The 16863-nt window shown below is 29.3% G+C and overlaps 1 long non-coding RNA gene across 1 annotated transcript; it reads left to right on the top strand.

The window, feature by feature from the left end:
* The first annotated feature begins 14398 nt into the window (after positions 1-14398).
* Positions 14399-15803, top strand: LOC114121135 (uncharacterized). The gene is made up of 2 exons (XR_007604401.1): positions 14399-14537; positions 14728-15803. It is a non-coding gene; the product is annotated as an uncharacterized LOC114121135 (long non-coding RNA).
* Positions 15804-16863: the final 1060 nt, after the last annotated feature.

Below are 16863 nucleotides of genomic sequence, written 5' to 3'. Positions count from 1 at the left end.
TGTGCCAGTGCACTTACGGTTTTGACGTCCGTCGTGTCGATATTGCCGGGCGGCGGGTTTTCCAGTCCATCGCGGACACCATCCGATTGCGATCGCTGATGCGGTTCAGTAATCAAACGTGTACGACGGGGAACAACAAAAACAACAACGGCGAAGACTTCGGTGGCGGCGGGTCGAGGGGGGAAATGAAAAAATAAATGAAATAAAAAACACGACGAGAGGGAGATTACAAAAAAAAACCACCACCACCGCCACCACCGCCACTATACTGCCGTCACCGCCGCCGCCGCCACTGCCACCACCCGGTAATTCAAGTTCGACGGTAAAAAAAAAAAAAACCGGAGGCACCCGACGGCGGCCCTGTTTGATGTGTGCATTATAAATAATACGCGTTTCGCCTCGGTCGCGTATAAAACATTGTATATAATATTATACGTATATATTATATTTATATCATAACTACCCTGGCGCGACGCGACCCTAAACAAATAATAAATTGAAAGCGTCCGCGCGTGCACCGGCCGGAACACGCGCTCTCGCGACGTCTAATACACGAGCGCCCAATTAATATAATCGCCGGCGGCCGTCGGACCGCCCGGGGCTATGTGCTCCCATCGTACGTGCATGTATATAGTATGATATTATAATACTTCATGTACGCATTGTCCATTATTATTTTAGCCACCGCCGTCATTATTATTCCTGTATATATTCTGTCGGCCCGAACGGTTTTTTCGAACATTCCGGCGTGCCGTTATTTATCATTAGCGATTGAAGACGATGACGAGTCTGAGTGGTGGACCGAAAACTCGCGCGGTGCTCGCACGGAAACTCTCGAGAAATCACAACATTTCACCGTACGAACGCAAACGCAATCGTAGTACGTATTATGAATATTTCGGGTTCGAGGAGAAAACATAATATAATAAAATATCTATGTCGAGCGATGGGAAAAAACGCGTTTCGAAAACGACTGTGGGCCGGATAACGCCGACTGTAAAATCATCGCATATACCCGTGGCCGTACATTGTATGTTCGCATACGTTATACAGCCGGAGAAGAAAAGGGTTGAAAAAAAACCTACCTACCCGTTTTCGTGTTAGACACTTAAAATTGAATGTATAAAGCAAACGCCGTCATCCGATTTAATTTTCAACCGCCGCATCGTGTGACTGGAAGACTACAATAATAATAATAATAACGTAACCTTTATCGCCTTATTGTTACGGCTTTTCTCGTACTGAATTTAATCGAATTATGCTGTGCATTTTGGTCTATAAAAACATGTCTGCAAAGGTGACCTTGCAAACGTGCAATTTAAGGGCGTTCAAATAGCACAGTTCGAAAAGCGATATGAAAATATCTTATATAATAATAATATAACAACCATCAAACGCGCGTAATTGGATTTATTGTACATTGCAATAAGGTCTGTTGTATTCGCATTGTGGTTCCGTCTTGAACTTTTAAGAGTAGTGTTAAAAATATTATTATTTAAGAAACACTATTTTTCCTACGTTTATTATAATTTTCACATTACACTTTGTTATACATTTTGATATACACATATAAGGATATTACATCATTATCGGTAGAAATACGTCTACCAATTCGGAACATTTGAAACAGAAATTAAATGTTAAATTCATACGTTTGTATGCGAATGCTACAATAATCCGTATAGAAACATTTAAAAAACAGATCTCATAAAAATGTAGAGAACTTTTTATTTTACAAATAATATATTATTATATAATATAATATATACAGGTAGGTCAACGAGGGATAACACACAAAAATAGGTATACCAAAATAATGTGTTAATAAAAATATGAATTCTAAACAAACAAACCATTAAAATAAATTGTAAACTTTACGAAGTTTAATGGTTAAACGATTACGATAAAATGAAAAAAACCAGTTTTATCACGTCTATTATTTAATAGTTCTAAATAGTTTTAACGTATGGTTCTTCGTACTTTTTCTTTTAAAATCTTTTATAAAATTGTGCAATCACTAAAAGTTTTAAAATAAATTTACATTAAAATGTAAATTTAATAAACAGTTATATCATAATAATAATATTTTATAGTATCATTTTCATAAAACTTTACGCGCATTAATGTTAATTTTTGCAAGTGCTTGTTTGAATGACAATCTGTTTCGTGAATAAAAAATGAAATACAAACGATATTAAAAATGCTAAGCCTAAGTGATTATTGTCCGATGTTTATTCTTTATATATACATACATAATATAAATTATGTACTTAAGTTATTTATTATGTATATATGTTTATTAAAATTAAGGAAACAACTTAATGGAGCTATTAAATTAGTTTAGTATAAAACAATTTACACTAGAGGAAGTTGCATAAAATAATAAACTGATGATTTAAGCTACTGCGTATTACTTAAATATCTAAAATTTAAAATGAAGGTCAAAAATAGTTAAACATATTTGTTGAATTGTTTTTCTTTAGATTTAACTAGAAGATAATATTTCTGAAGTTGATTTTCCCTGTTTTAAAAATTAAAATATTATACTTTTTTATATTATATTGGTAACATTTTTATAATATCTATTGATTTGTTCTAATGTTATAAATTATGTTGAAATGTGGCGTAATATATCTAATATATAGTTTATGATAATTGATATTTCGTTATAGTTAACAGTTTAAAAAAATGTAATTTGTTCATCAACAGTCTGGTGTTAATTATCAACTTTTACGTGTATCATTGTTCTTGAGTTTCTACAAGAGTGCATGACTATCGCTTTATTTTTTAATACTTTGTTTCAAACGAATGGAAAAAAAATAGACAATATATACATTTAGTTGAACCGAAGTACCAAACAGTTTATTACATATTATCATAATAGTTTATTGTAAATTGTAATATTATAATAAACATAATACCATAATGTTATTCCGCTGAACGCTAGTGTAATATTAAGAAATATAATATAATAATGTTTAACAACATCTGTTCTGAATGCATTCGTTATATCATTATGTTCTTTTGTAATAATATTATACATTATACTTCACTGTTTAACATAACTATCATAACTCACCAGCACATAATACTATAATGTAAAACTTCTAAAAATACTGTTCTAATCTTTCACTGACAACGTGCTAACGTTCAGTATAGATAAACTTTTGATGTTTCCATAACATGAAATTTTCATGTTATGGAAAATGGTTAATCTTTTAAAGATAATACAATCTAATCATTTTTTTTTTTAAGAATAATTTAGCAAACCATTATACTCAAGAAATGTTTAACAATAACTAATATAGCTGTAAGGTAATAATAAGTAGAAACAACCTTAATTTTGTATGCTATTCGAATATTTTAGTTTTATTTTTTGAAGTTAAATTTTAAATTGCGCATGTTTTTTATTTATATTATTTATATTATTCATACACTACATATTATGTTATGTTTGATGTGTAATACTGTAATAACATTAAATAATGATTTGAGTTCATAGTCTTTTGTGTGGTATATACATAGCATTTTTTTTTAAACTAATTCTTAATACATAATGCATTAAAGTAAGTATATTACGGCTTAAATATTTTGTTCGCAGATTGCTGCCACAGTTGGTAGTTTAATGTAATTCACAAAATATCAATTGGTTTATGGCATATTGCATAATTTTTTTTAAAATATGTATTCTAAGAAGTATAATCAGTTTTGCAGTATGTACATTAAAAATTATGATGTAATGTGTATTATAATATAATATTATGCTGTATAGTTTTAAAGTGATATTAAATGTTTTTTTTTTTTAATTTGACATTATTTGTGTATTATATATCTATACTTATGAGCATATTTATTATTATGCATATATAATTGTGTTCATTGTGGATGTAATAAATATCACTCGTATACTTTCGGAACGTAATTTAAACAAATAAGGTTACACGTCGTAGTTAAAAAAAATTTTAATTCATACCTATAAGAACAATATAAGTATTTGAAAAAACTACTCATAAAATAAGAGTATACCTTGAGACTTTATGTCTTGTCATGTTCTTAAGTGTTTGAATCCACTTTTATCATCCGTATAAAACGCATTCGTGACCGAGAGCTCTATAATTTACACAAAAAGTGCGTGTGTTATATAAAAAGTAAATCCTTGAATAATGAAAATTTGCACGCGGATATATGAACAGTATAATATTGTTAGAAAATTATATGAAAAATAGGGTTATATAATTGTGTGAAATATTTTGAAACTTTACTGTCAACATTGTTTTATTTATTTTATAATTATTAATTTAAAATAATTTATATAAATAAATAACATTCATTCTTTATTTATTAGACATCGTGTTATTTACGTCAAAAACAATGGATAAGGTTAGATTATATCATCAATATTATTATTATTTATTACACAGTTTACAACAAATATTATTTTAAAAGTAATTTTAAAATGGTTCTTATGGTATATTAGTGTTTAAAAAATTATGAAAGCGATTGAAAACGCTCTTTTGGTTAAAAAAAAAAATTGAAGAGATGTAGGTATTTAGAGCGTAGTAAATTACGCGCGTCAGTTTGATTGAATATTATAATGGGTAATATTATTCCAGTCGTCAAAATCCGACTTAAGTTGCCATAAAAAGAAATAGAAAAAAAAACTTATATTATAAATACCTACCATCATCACGATGACTGTCATTTTCAAAAAACGTAATCTCATGAAGTATTATAAAATGGGTTTAACGAAAATAGGTTTTTTCGTCCTCATTTCAATTGTGTCCACTATTCAGGGGTGTTAATTCATTTTTCGCCTGACTAGATACTTACAATAAAAATAGAATAATGTACCTAATACACTTTTATATTACACACTCGAAACCGTGACATTCAGTGTCGGAAAAGTTCACAAAAACTTTTGTTTACATATATACAAACACACACACAAACACCGAGTGTCTAACACGCAGTTGTGTGAGTATTTTTCTATAGTTGTCGGGGATAATGGATTTTCCATGTCCAGCACTTTAAAAAATCAAATCATAATCCGACACCCTATACGACTACGCATTTATGAGTATAAAATGTGTGTCTATTATATTATATACATAGTGAGGTCTTTGTACATAGTTTCGTTAATGTATTCCGTACAGAAACCTTAATAATTTAATTTCGCAAAAACAATTTATAGCAAACCTTAAAAACGTATTCGTTCGAAACTTTATAGTAGGTGTATATATATATTATTATTAAATATTAAAATATCATAATGTTAGGTATTATATTCGAACCAGCTGTAAATTTTAATTTATAAAAAGTGTGCGTACGAAATCGCAGAAAGTGGTTATAAATTGTGGCCGATTTGAAATTTTCATGGTTGATATTGATAGAAATGACTGTAATTATAATGAGAATTACGGACAGAGTAAAATATAAATCAACGTCCAACAGAGGCGAACAAAGACATTTTCTTTTCTTTAAATTATTTAATGTAAATTAATGGACGTCTGAATCAAACCATATTCATCGATTGCACGTATACATATGATTGAACTGAACGATTATTATTACTTGAATGTCTCTGTGCTTTAATGAGTCCATGAATGTTTCAATATTCTATATTAGGGTGTTTAAGCGTCGTCATTACGCCACGGGGACTCTATTCCCGTTTAATACGACCGAGCCTTTTTTACACGCAAATAGCGTATATGTATGTAATAAATGGAAATTGAAACGATATATTATTGCCATACTCGGAGTACGCAAAATGTTAACCGAATCGACCCCCTGATGATAAATGTCAATTTTGATTTATAATTTTTCACGTGGTCGTACCGCGTATATACTTATAGGTATTACGTATTATAACCAAAACGGAAATGGAAACATGACCAATGGAAACGATTGATCATACGTATAATATTATGTGCTTAATATGAACTTTGATCACACGAGTATACTAAATATTATAAACAGAGAGTAAAAATAAAATTATTAAATATCAAAGGAGTACCAGATATTTTTAAACTAAAATTAATATTGTACGTTTGCTGAGCGTAGGCTATACTACTGCAGTAAAAACTTAGTAGTCTTAAGCAAGTGTTTTAGAAATGTAAAGAGAAAAAAGCTTATACCTACGATGACAATGGTTTATAATAATACCCAAAATTAAATCTACTTTATCAGATTATTTTTAGTATTTCTTAATATCACTTGAAATGCATTAAACAAAATTTTATTTTATTTACACTTATTATGATATTTTATCTTATGCATTTTACACTTAAATCAAATTTTTCAAACATTTTTTTAGATTAAAACTAGTTTCAATGCAATTTGATTTAAATCGAAATACAGATGTGCCATTATTAGGAATTATAAAATATTTTTAAATATTTAAAAATCAATATATTTTTTTTTTAATTTAATAGTTTTATGAGTGTTTTCAATTATATAGATCATAGAATTGTCTAGAGATATTTTTGTATTTTTTAAGGTATCTATTAAAATCCAGGCTATAGTTATTATAATATATCTATCATGGAATGCGTATAATAATATTATTATTTATGTATTTATAAATGTGAAGTGTAATTATTATCACTGTATTAAAAGTGACATTAATTTTAAAACTGTAGATCGTATTTCAAATTAAAAAATAAAGTAGTAGGTACCTACCTACTAACTACTTAACTACTTAACTATAATTATTATAATATAATATATTGTATCAAATACTAAAGAGCCATACAAAAGTCTTCATGTTATACTATAACACGTGCAGTATTAGAGGTGTTCGTGTAATATATGTATTATTATTATTACTTTAAATTGTGACTTTTGTATACACATACTTGCATTCAAGTGCGAAACTGTTATCGGCGCATTCAGTGATTATTTTCACTTAATTTGCATAAGAATTTCAATTTTGCATTATAATTGGCTTATGCAGCCCGACAAACAATTTACTACGCCAAATTGTTAAATACAAAATAAAATAATATATCAATCGTTATTTTATGTTTGTAACGCACGCACCGCGTCTGTAATAAAACGGTGTACACGAAGCCAATATATTACTATGTCTTTTATTATATTGCAAGATAGTGTCCTTTCAAAAATATTGTTATTAGCACGCGCGTCACGGGCACTGGGCGTATCCTATCTTGGAAAGCGTCGCACTGTAGTATCATAAGACCCTATAAACACAATAATAAAAATGAAGAATAGTAGATAAATGATAAAATTCGAATGAATCCTTGTTCGGTGACGTGACTGTAGGACCCACGACGCGGGAGAGCTCGTATAACCAGAGAACAAAGACCCAAAAAAACATTATTAATAATACGGTAGGTATTGTACTTTTCGTATAATACTTTTACTATTGTGATTCACAGAAAATAATTTTCATTTAGAACATATTTGAACATATTACTATAACTTTGGGATACTGCTGTATACCTAGTATTTTAAACAAATATATAGTATGTAGGCATCCAGTATAAAAAATTTCGAATTTCCATAACTCAATGATATTTTAGTAATCAATTCGTAAACACTTAGGAATTCGCAGCGCAAATCGCACACAACTAGAAATTCTAAACCCATAATTTAATATTTTTATTTGTGGAGCCAGTCTCACGTACCTATAACATATTATGCATTGTAGGTATTGTTGATATCAAAGTGCTAAACGCTGTTTGTATATTCAACCAGTTTGAACTTTTCCAACAATATATTATATAATATTATACAAGGACTTGATATATTTTCAATCCTAGTATAAAAGGATCGGAGCTTTTTTCCAATTCAAATGTAATGTGTATATATCTATAATAATATGTTGATATAGACAACATTATAGAAGTGATCGAAATAAGACCTTGGCTTAAAAGCTTTTATATTTTTTGAACTACTAGATGGAAATTCTTGACGTTACAATTTTAAAGAAAATCAGCTATATACTTTATGTATAAATGAGAACCGACGTTTTTAAATATTTACTAAAGTAGTGCAATAGTATTTATAATTTATTAAATTATCTCTCAACATGTATCAAACAAATGGTCGTTGGTCGATTTTCAGTTGGATTTTCTTTTTTTTTACTTAATAATAATCACATTCACCAACCTTTTCTGCGTGATTAACAATATGTATTGTTTTATTATACGATATCGAATCTATGTGTATATGATTTTCTGAGTTTGGGCGATTACGTATACAACGAGTTTACAATATACAAAATACATATATACATTTATTATATTATATTATATTATGTATACATTATAATGTGTGCCAGTTGCCAGTCGGTAATTGATCGTCGTGCAAGTATGGCGTACGTAATGTTTATACATATTAAAAAAAACTGTTCTCATTTGCCAATACTCCGTGGTTGAGCATCGATCGTGCGACGGATCTATGAATGCTACACAACAGACATTATAATCATAATCGACGTCACGTGTAAAGGGTTCATATGCGGCACTAGGAGTTTACAAAGGATTAACAGGGACGTCGAAATCGCCTACCGAACAAAATGTTTTATCCACGTCCGCCCATTATAATATTATATTCGTCCGCCCGACAGAAATCTGAAAAAGGACTCTGCAACTAACAGGCACCGATGTGGGCTTCAAACTACATACATTATTATTAATATTGTTATTTATCATACACAACCAGCCGAACAGCTGGTGCCGTGTGTATAATGAAAAATTCGCTGTGAGCTAATGCCGTGCGCGTGGACAAAGCCTTTGGGCGAATGACCTTTGTAGGATACATCGGTGACGCATGTCGTTCTCCCGTCGGTGCTCCCGCAAAATCAAGCTTAGCGGTTTATGTATTAAACGTTTATTTTTATGACAACCCAAATATAGTGCAGCCTCGGGACTTGAGAAATTCAATTTATACTTATAATCAGAAGAAAAAATTAACTATTTGCTATGTGCATTCACTCGGAAAAAAACAATAACGCGTTAGCTGAATATATTTTGGAATTCGCTGAAAATTCGTACGTCCTACTGGATGTTATATATTATAGTATTACAGAATTTCAAAGATTCGTTACTTGCCTAATAAATGTATTGCATAGCAATAGATACATTCTATGTCTAGTTTTGATCGCTATGGATGATTTAATTAGTTCGTTTCGATTTTGTATTAAGGAAACAGATTTCAACGGTTTAGAATCTACTGCAAGCCTCGAGCAATGCGAGTTGTCGAAAATAGCTTTTTCGACTATCGTTCAAACGGTATGCGCGATATTATGTTTTGAACGTATAGCCAAAAAAATACGGTGGTCCTATCCGAATTCCATATTTTTAATTCGTCTGAACACAAGAACACAAGTAACGCCCCCCCTGCCACTATACATATAGGTACCAGCTGCATCGCACTGCGATCCTTATATTATTATACACCTAAATCATTTTCTCCTCATTGTATAAGGGCGTCCGATAATACGGCGGGCGGCCTTTATAATATAATGTTATGTTATATGTTATTACAATGCGTCTATTATCATTTATCGGCTGTCCGCCAGCGATCTATAGCGTGTCTGCCGCTCCGGGTACCCACATTATACACGTACAGTATATACCTACGAGTATTTTCACGCCACGATATTTTTGCAATAAACTCATATTGTATTGTTGAATACGTTTCTCGTCTGCCGGCGAAAAGGTTTCACGCACGCTGCTCCATATAACATTATCATAACACTGCTCGTACATACTATACAGGTACACAAGACTGTACTCGCATCATGTCGTCATTGTCTCTAACACAACGTCGGGTCGGTGTATTATCGCGGAACGACCGACGTGCACAAATGCCGAACACAGTCGGATGCATTATATGCGCCGTACATAATACACGGACGTAGGTATATTATGAGGATTCGACATGAAATGAGTATTCTCGACGCAGCGCAGAGGTCCAAAGACTTATTCGAGTCGTTCGTGGAAATAATTTTATTGTATTTTCGACGCGTTATTTTTGAACGTTTTCCGGTATCTCTACACTTATTATAATATATTATGACTTACAACAATGACGATGACTGTGACCTAAAATTTCAGTATAGTATATAGGTATAGACGGTATAGCTGGACATTTTATCCAAACTACCTATATGCTTTTGAAATTAGCATTTTAGAATTCCTCGAGTTCTTGTATACTGCAGGGTATATTTTACAGTTTTCTGTGCAACAATTGTCCGTTTTATCCTCGGAGGAAAACTTTCCCTTCAATATTATTTGTTTAAAATAACGTTGATGAAATATTGTATCTGTACACTATTGTTTAGATTAAAAATTAAAAATTGTCATGATTTAAAATCAGAAATAACAATTTTAATATTAAACATAGTAATATATTATATTCTATATATTCAATAAACCAATCCTACCTAACCAATACGGCTTTTGAGATACGTATTACATAATAATATAATTTATACAAGTGTATATACAATAGGTACTATTATGTAAGTTCGTGTACTTTTATATACCTTGATAAATACAAGAACGCGAATGAAATAGTGTGTTATAAATGTGTTATGTATTCATAACACAAGTAATTATAATCAATGATATTAGTATATTACTGTGCAAAATTTATTTATACGTACTAATCAAGCCCGCAAAGTACAGCTGTCATCAAGAGAAGCCATCGTCTAAGTAATTTTGACTAAATCCGTTTTTTTTTTGTCATCATGCATATCATTTTTATATATAAATGTTTTATTATTATTTTTTTTCATCTTTCAATCATATTTTAAGCTCATTATATTATCATATTACTTAGAAACATTTAAAAATGTTTTATACTCATCGTCTCAATGAATATAAAACGATTTACTTCAATTTAAATTTTTTTACTTCATACTCCAGACAGAATATTTTACTGTACATTTTCTTTGAATAAATATCGATCGATAAGCTGATAGTAAATTATTTATAGGCATTGGAAATATAGATGAGCACAAAGTGCACCAACATGCTGTAGGGAGTTATGGAGGGTTGCCACTCAGCTTTACTTATCTAAGCTTTAAATGCTCATAAACAATTCATTATTAGTTGAATGTTCAATAAATTTGTTCAACAAGTACGTTACATATGCAATAAAATTTTAGAAACAAAACTATGAGAAAAAAAAAACTTAAATACTACCTAGCTATAAACATAATACTATCCCTGATGAGTGAGATTTTTAAATACTAGGAAATTATATTTTAACGACTGCAGGGTAAAACCAAAATAAAATCTACTCAAAATATTTGTGAATACTACTCTTATGTAGTATATAATATAAAGAACTTATTTATTTTTATAATATTATATACCTAACACTTACACAATTCGTATCTGTAGTGGTTTTAAAATTCTACGAAACTAAAATTATACATCATTATTGGTTATTCAATATAATACATCATATTTTATTTGATGTGTATGAGTTGTTATATTTTTATGTTATTATGTTATAAATTTATATGTAAGAAACCCATACTGTTTTATTGTTATTATTTTTCTATTTACCACCGTTGGCAAAATGTATTATATTATTTTGCGCTTTAGTGCGCGTGTTGTCTGTTACGGAGACGGAAAATAATTAAATTCGTCTTTAAGAGATATTTTAACGGTCGACTTGGCAACTCCAAATCAAACAATTTTTTGTTATACTTGTAAGTATGATAATATTATGCTGTGTGCGTATGTGTATTCTAAATCGTACAATTTGAGCGTGTAATGTCATCGCATTTCGTTCAAAACCAACAGGTGTACATTTTTAATTATTTTATTAAAGCGCATCGTTAAGTAACATTATAGAGTTAATTGCATCAATTATTAAAAATGAAAATATAATTAGACACTAAATTAAAGTGTAGATAATCAGCGAATAACATTATGCGTTTGACATAGGTAGGTACTAGATAGTCTATTATATTATGTTTTTGACGTATAAAGTTAAGTACAGTATAGTTGTATTTTATTTACGTGAATAAAAAGGAGACAAACATTATTTTTCAAAAAATGTGATGTAGTAATTTACCTGTTTTTCTTATATGTATATATATAGACGAATACTTTATGTATTATTATACAATGGCTCATAATTATCTCAACTTGAAGCAATTATTTTGGTCTCATTAGATTTAATGGGGTAATTTATTATTTTCGAAACATATTTTATAGATAATAATAACTATAATATTATAGCATGCGAGTATAATGATAATATGTTTAAATGTTTCAAAATGTATGACGTGAGTGCCATTCATTATAAACTAATATTGAGATGAATAATTAAAAAAAAAAAATCATTTTAAAAAAAATGAAAAAAAAATGATACATTTTTAACATTGTGGCGTTCTGTTGAACATTTATATTTAAAATTTTTACCTTTCTAACAGTTTTTTATTTCTTTTTATCGAATTTAAATTTTAAGCAATTAATGTATGCGTAATACATTACTTTTAGTCCTTAATTGAATTTGCCGCTGCAAGTTAAAATACACGGCACGGAGTTTCAAGTGTTTAAATTATTCCGCCGACATATTTAAGGGGAAAAGGTCGCCGCAGCTATTCAGAATAATGAAGAAAAAACAAATTAACAGCAGTTGTAGTACATCTACCTGCTTCGTGTATATAGGTATATATAATATACGGTTAGGTAATGTTAGACGTATTACAATTTAAAACTATTATTTATAATTTGCAAATACGGAAACACACAGCTTGTACTTTATAATAACGATCGTTAATAACATATTATACTCGCGTGGCGTTAAGAATGAATACCTATATGTAATATTATACCGGATACACACATACACAACATAATATATACAAATACTAGTCGTTAATATGCATGCAAAATTATGCGCAAAAATAATTTATATTGACTTCATTTCTAACATCATAAAAAATATTATCTATATATTATTATAATATTTTAAGTTTTACCTATTCTCTTGTAGAATGTTTATATGTAGGTACCTCGGGGTATAATATAGGTTACATTATAACGAAAATATATTGGTTCAATCGATCGTTCGTTTATTTTTTATAACATTATTAATTATTATGATTTATAATTGAAGTGTTGCTCTCTCCGATCTATCAACTAACGATTACGCGTATAGAATTGTCATACTTTTGTGAATTAGATGTTATTATAAAGATAATATCTTTATATATTAGATGTATTTTCGAACTGATTCGTGTGCACCTGTTGTTTTTAATTATTTTTTTTTTTATATTTAAATTTACGAATATACAGTTATGATTTGAATTTAGAGACTGAGCGTTGAATATTTATACGATTGCTTTAATTACACACAATTTCAAATAACTAATTTAAACTAAGTTTTTTATTTTTTTACATTTTAAGGTAATTTTTATCTATTTCTCACTAATCAAGAGAAACTATACGATTGTAGCAGTATTACTATTATTACTATTTAACAATTTTTTTTTTCATTTTCAATCATTATCGACCTTTTAAAATATTTAATATGTATATAAATAAAGGTTAATTAATTTAATAATCATTGTAAATATAAAATTTAAAAAAACCAGGTAATTTAAATAATTTTAATTTTAAACAATGATAATTTTAGTGTTCATAAAATGTATTAATTTAATTTGAATCTTAATTGATGTATAAAAAAAAATATCGATTTAACTTTGAAATTTGACAAAAAAGTATTTAACTTAACTTAACTGAGTTAGAAAAAAATCATTAACTTGCTCAACCTTGATTAATGACGATTGTTAATAACATGATACATACACACATACACAGCATAATACATAGAAATACAAGTCGTTATAATATGCATGCAAAACTTTGCCAAAAAATAATTTATATTGACTTCATTTCAACATCATAAAATATATTATCGATATAATATTATAATATTTTAAGTTACATGTATCCTCTTTGTAGTAAACCATATTACTGTTTGCTTTATTTATGCACATTAAGCTCTTGTACAGTCGTTGCCAGATAAATTGAGATGGCGGCGCAATAACGAAAAACCAAGGGTTCTCCATCTTTCAATGTTACTATCGAAATATATTAATATATATACATATTCATTTTTATACATAAATAGATTATTATAATTTATTCATACATCGCGACTAGTTTGGCATGCACCTACTGAAAAGCTCCGCCGCCGTCTCAATTTAGCTGACAACGACTGAACTTTGGTTTTTCTTGTCACCGTTTTTATCTATTAATATTAATCTGTGTTTTTGCAAATTCAATTAGATTAATATTCTTATTTTTATATAAACACTTCTACGCATGTAATTTTGTAAACCAATCCCATGGCTCCTCTAAGATCATGCCACGGGTACGTACGAGTATAAATATAGCAATTAGTCAAATTTAATATAAATCACATATCTAATCGTTTAACTCAGGATCTAAATATTTGAGTTGATCAGTAAGACTAACTTTGGTAAAACGATTGATGTTGTCCGGTCTGTATTCGCAATTGTGGATTAATATCTAAGTTGATCAGTAAGTTTGGAAGTGATTTCAGTTCATTAAAAAATATATATATATTTATTTTTTAATTTATTTTATTTTTTATTTTTAAATATATTTTAATTTATATATATATATCAATATTTTATTTTAACAAGATTTAAGCTCATTACACCATAACACATTTTATTAAATTCTGAACACAAAATGTTAATGTTTATAGGTATCGTATCGCCATGGACACAATGTATCTTCCTTTGAGTGTTTTCATTTGTATTGCGTATTACGTGGATTTTGGATTAGTAGCTGCTGACAACTCACCAGCTTATTCCGATTGTGGGTCCTGTTGGAACCAGTACCACCAGGCATTGTCAAAGTGTGATAAAGGATTTCATCGCTTAGATAAAACTGCAATAGCGGTTTATGATTGTAATACGACCATCGTGCAGATTGATAAATCAGATAAAACGTGTTATTGCTGTGGTGGCATTGGTTCAATTCCTTACATGAGCACGTCATTTAATATTGGAACGCTTGAAGTCCGATCCGTTTGCGGACATCGATGTTTTGACTCCCGGGAAGATGGACTGCGTGAATGCGCCAACAGGATCTATCGCTCCGATAAGACAATAACTACAAAACAACTATGCAGATCACAGGCAAATGATGAACGAATTGAAAAGACCTGTTATTGCTGTGAGCTGTCATAGGTACATACTTAAAATTTTGTGGTTTAATTTATATTTCAATATACAATAGTAGTATGTTATTCGACGTGTTTTCTAGTATTCTTCTATCACGCCGTCTTATAGTATGAAAACATTCTAAATTCTGTTTATGGTTTCAGGATAAACCTACACATTACCTAAAATAACATCACACTTTTATTCAAAAACCTTTTGATGTAACACCATATAACTAAAAAAAAATAATCACTATTATGTTTAGAGTAGTTAGTACCTAGATTAGAATTATTTCATTCTAGCTTACTGCACATAGTTCTCAGGCAATAACGTAACCTCTGTCTACAAATTTATTATTATTTAATTTAAGTTTTTTTTAAAATCTTTAATACATAAAATACGTATACTATACATACACCAGTCTATTTCATTTCGACAAACCTGTATATTTTCAACTACCAACAAGATCAACAACGATACGTCGGACTTCGTCATTAAAAATTAAGTATACAATTTTATTGTAGTACGAGAGTACTACATCTTGTATAATGTGTTTATACCTCGGAGTATAATATGGTAGGTTATATTGTAACGAAAATATATTCGTTAAATCTTTCGTTTGTTTATTTTTTATAGCATTGTTAACTATTATAGTTTATAATTGAAGTGTTGCATTCCCCGTTCTATCAACTAACGATTATTCGTATAGAATTGTCATACTTCCATAAATTAGATGTTATTAGATGTTATATGAGATATATTTTCAAGTGATTCTCTAATTTTTAATTATTTATTATTTTTAAATTTTAACTTACGAATATACCGTTATGATTTGAATCTAGAGACTGGGCGTTGAAGATTTTTAAAATTGTTTTAATTACACAAAAATTCATATAATTAATTTATACTGTTTTTTTTTTAATTTTTAGGTAAATTTGATAAATTTTTCACTAATCAAGAGAAAATATAAGATTGTAAATTTTTTTTCCATTTGCAATCGTTATTGACTATTAAAATATTTGACATGTATGTTAATAAAGGTTAATTAATTATAATAATTACTGTAAACATAAATTTAAAAAAGAAAAACTGATAATTTAAACAACTTTAATTTAAAAAAAATGATTTCGGGGAATACATTTGTTTTTAGGTTATAAATTAAGTTTTTCTATGAATCTATATACATTTTCCGTAGGTTTTTAGCGTATTTTAACTACAGGATCTAGTTATGACACACAGTCACTGGATATTATTATTATACATATGCAATAATTTCATAATATTATGAAATACGAAATTTCTGTGCATTATAATAATTACTAGAATTGTCGTAGTAATATTAATGCTATATAATTACCTATCGGCGTGTAGTTATTACGGGAGCGAAGCGAAAAAAAAAATGCAAAGTCCTAAGTCTCCCGAATCTCCGTACGTACTGCTACGTCACGTAATCCGGACTGGTGTGCACTATACTATACGGTCCATTATGTATTGCGCTCAGTGTCGGTACACCGCCGCCCGTGACTGCACTTAGTTAGGTACAATAATATGTTACGTACACAAACGACGGCCGTACGCAGCGGTTTGCACGAAAACCCTATATACGGTCGACATGACATTGCGGAATCGGAAAATGTATTTAACATTATTACGACTGTCTGACGACGAAACGGGAG

The sequence above is a fragment of the Aphis gossypii genome, chromosome 2 (assembly GCF_020184175.1).
Source record: "Aphis gossypii isolate Hap1 chromosome 2, ASM2018417v2, whole genome shotgun sequence".
Lineage (NCBI taxonomy): Eukaryota > Metazoa > Arthropoda > Insecta > Hemiptera > Aphididae > Aphis > Aphis gossypii.
The sequence above is the reverse complement of the archived record's forward strand: the minus strand, read 5'-3'. Positions and strand labels throughout refer to the sequence as shown.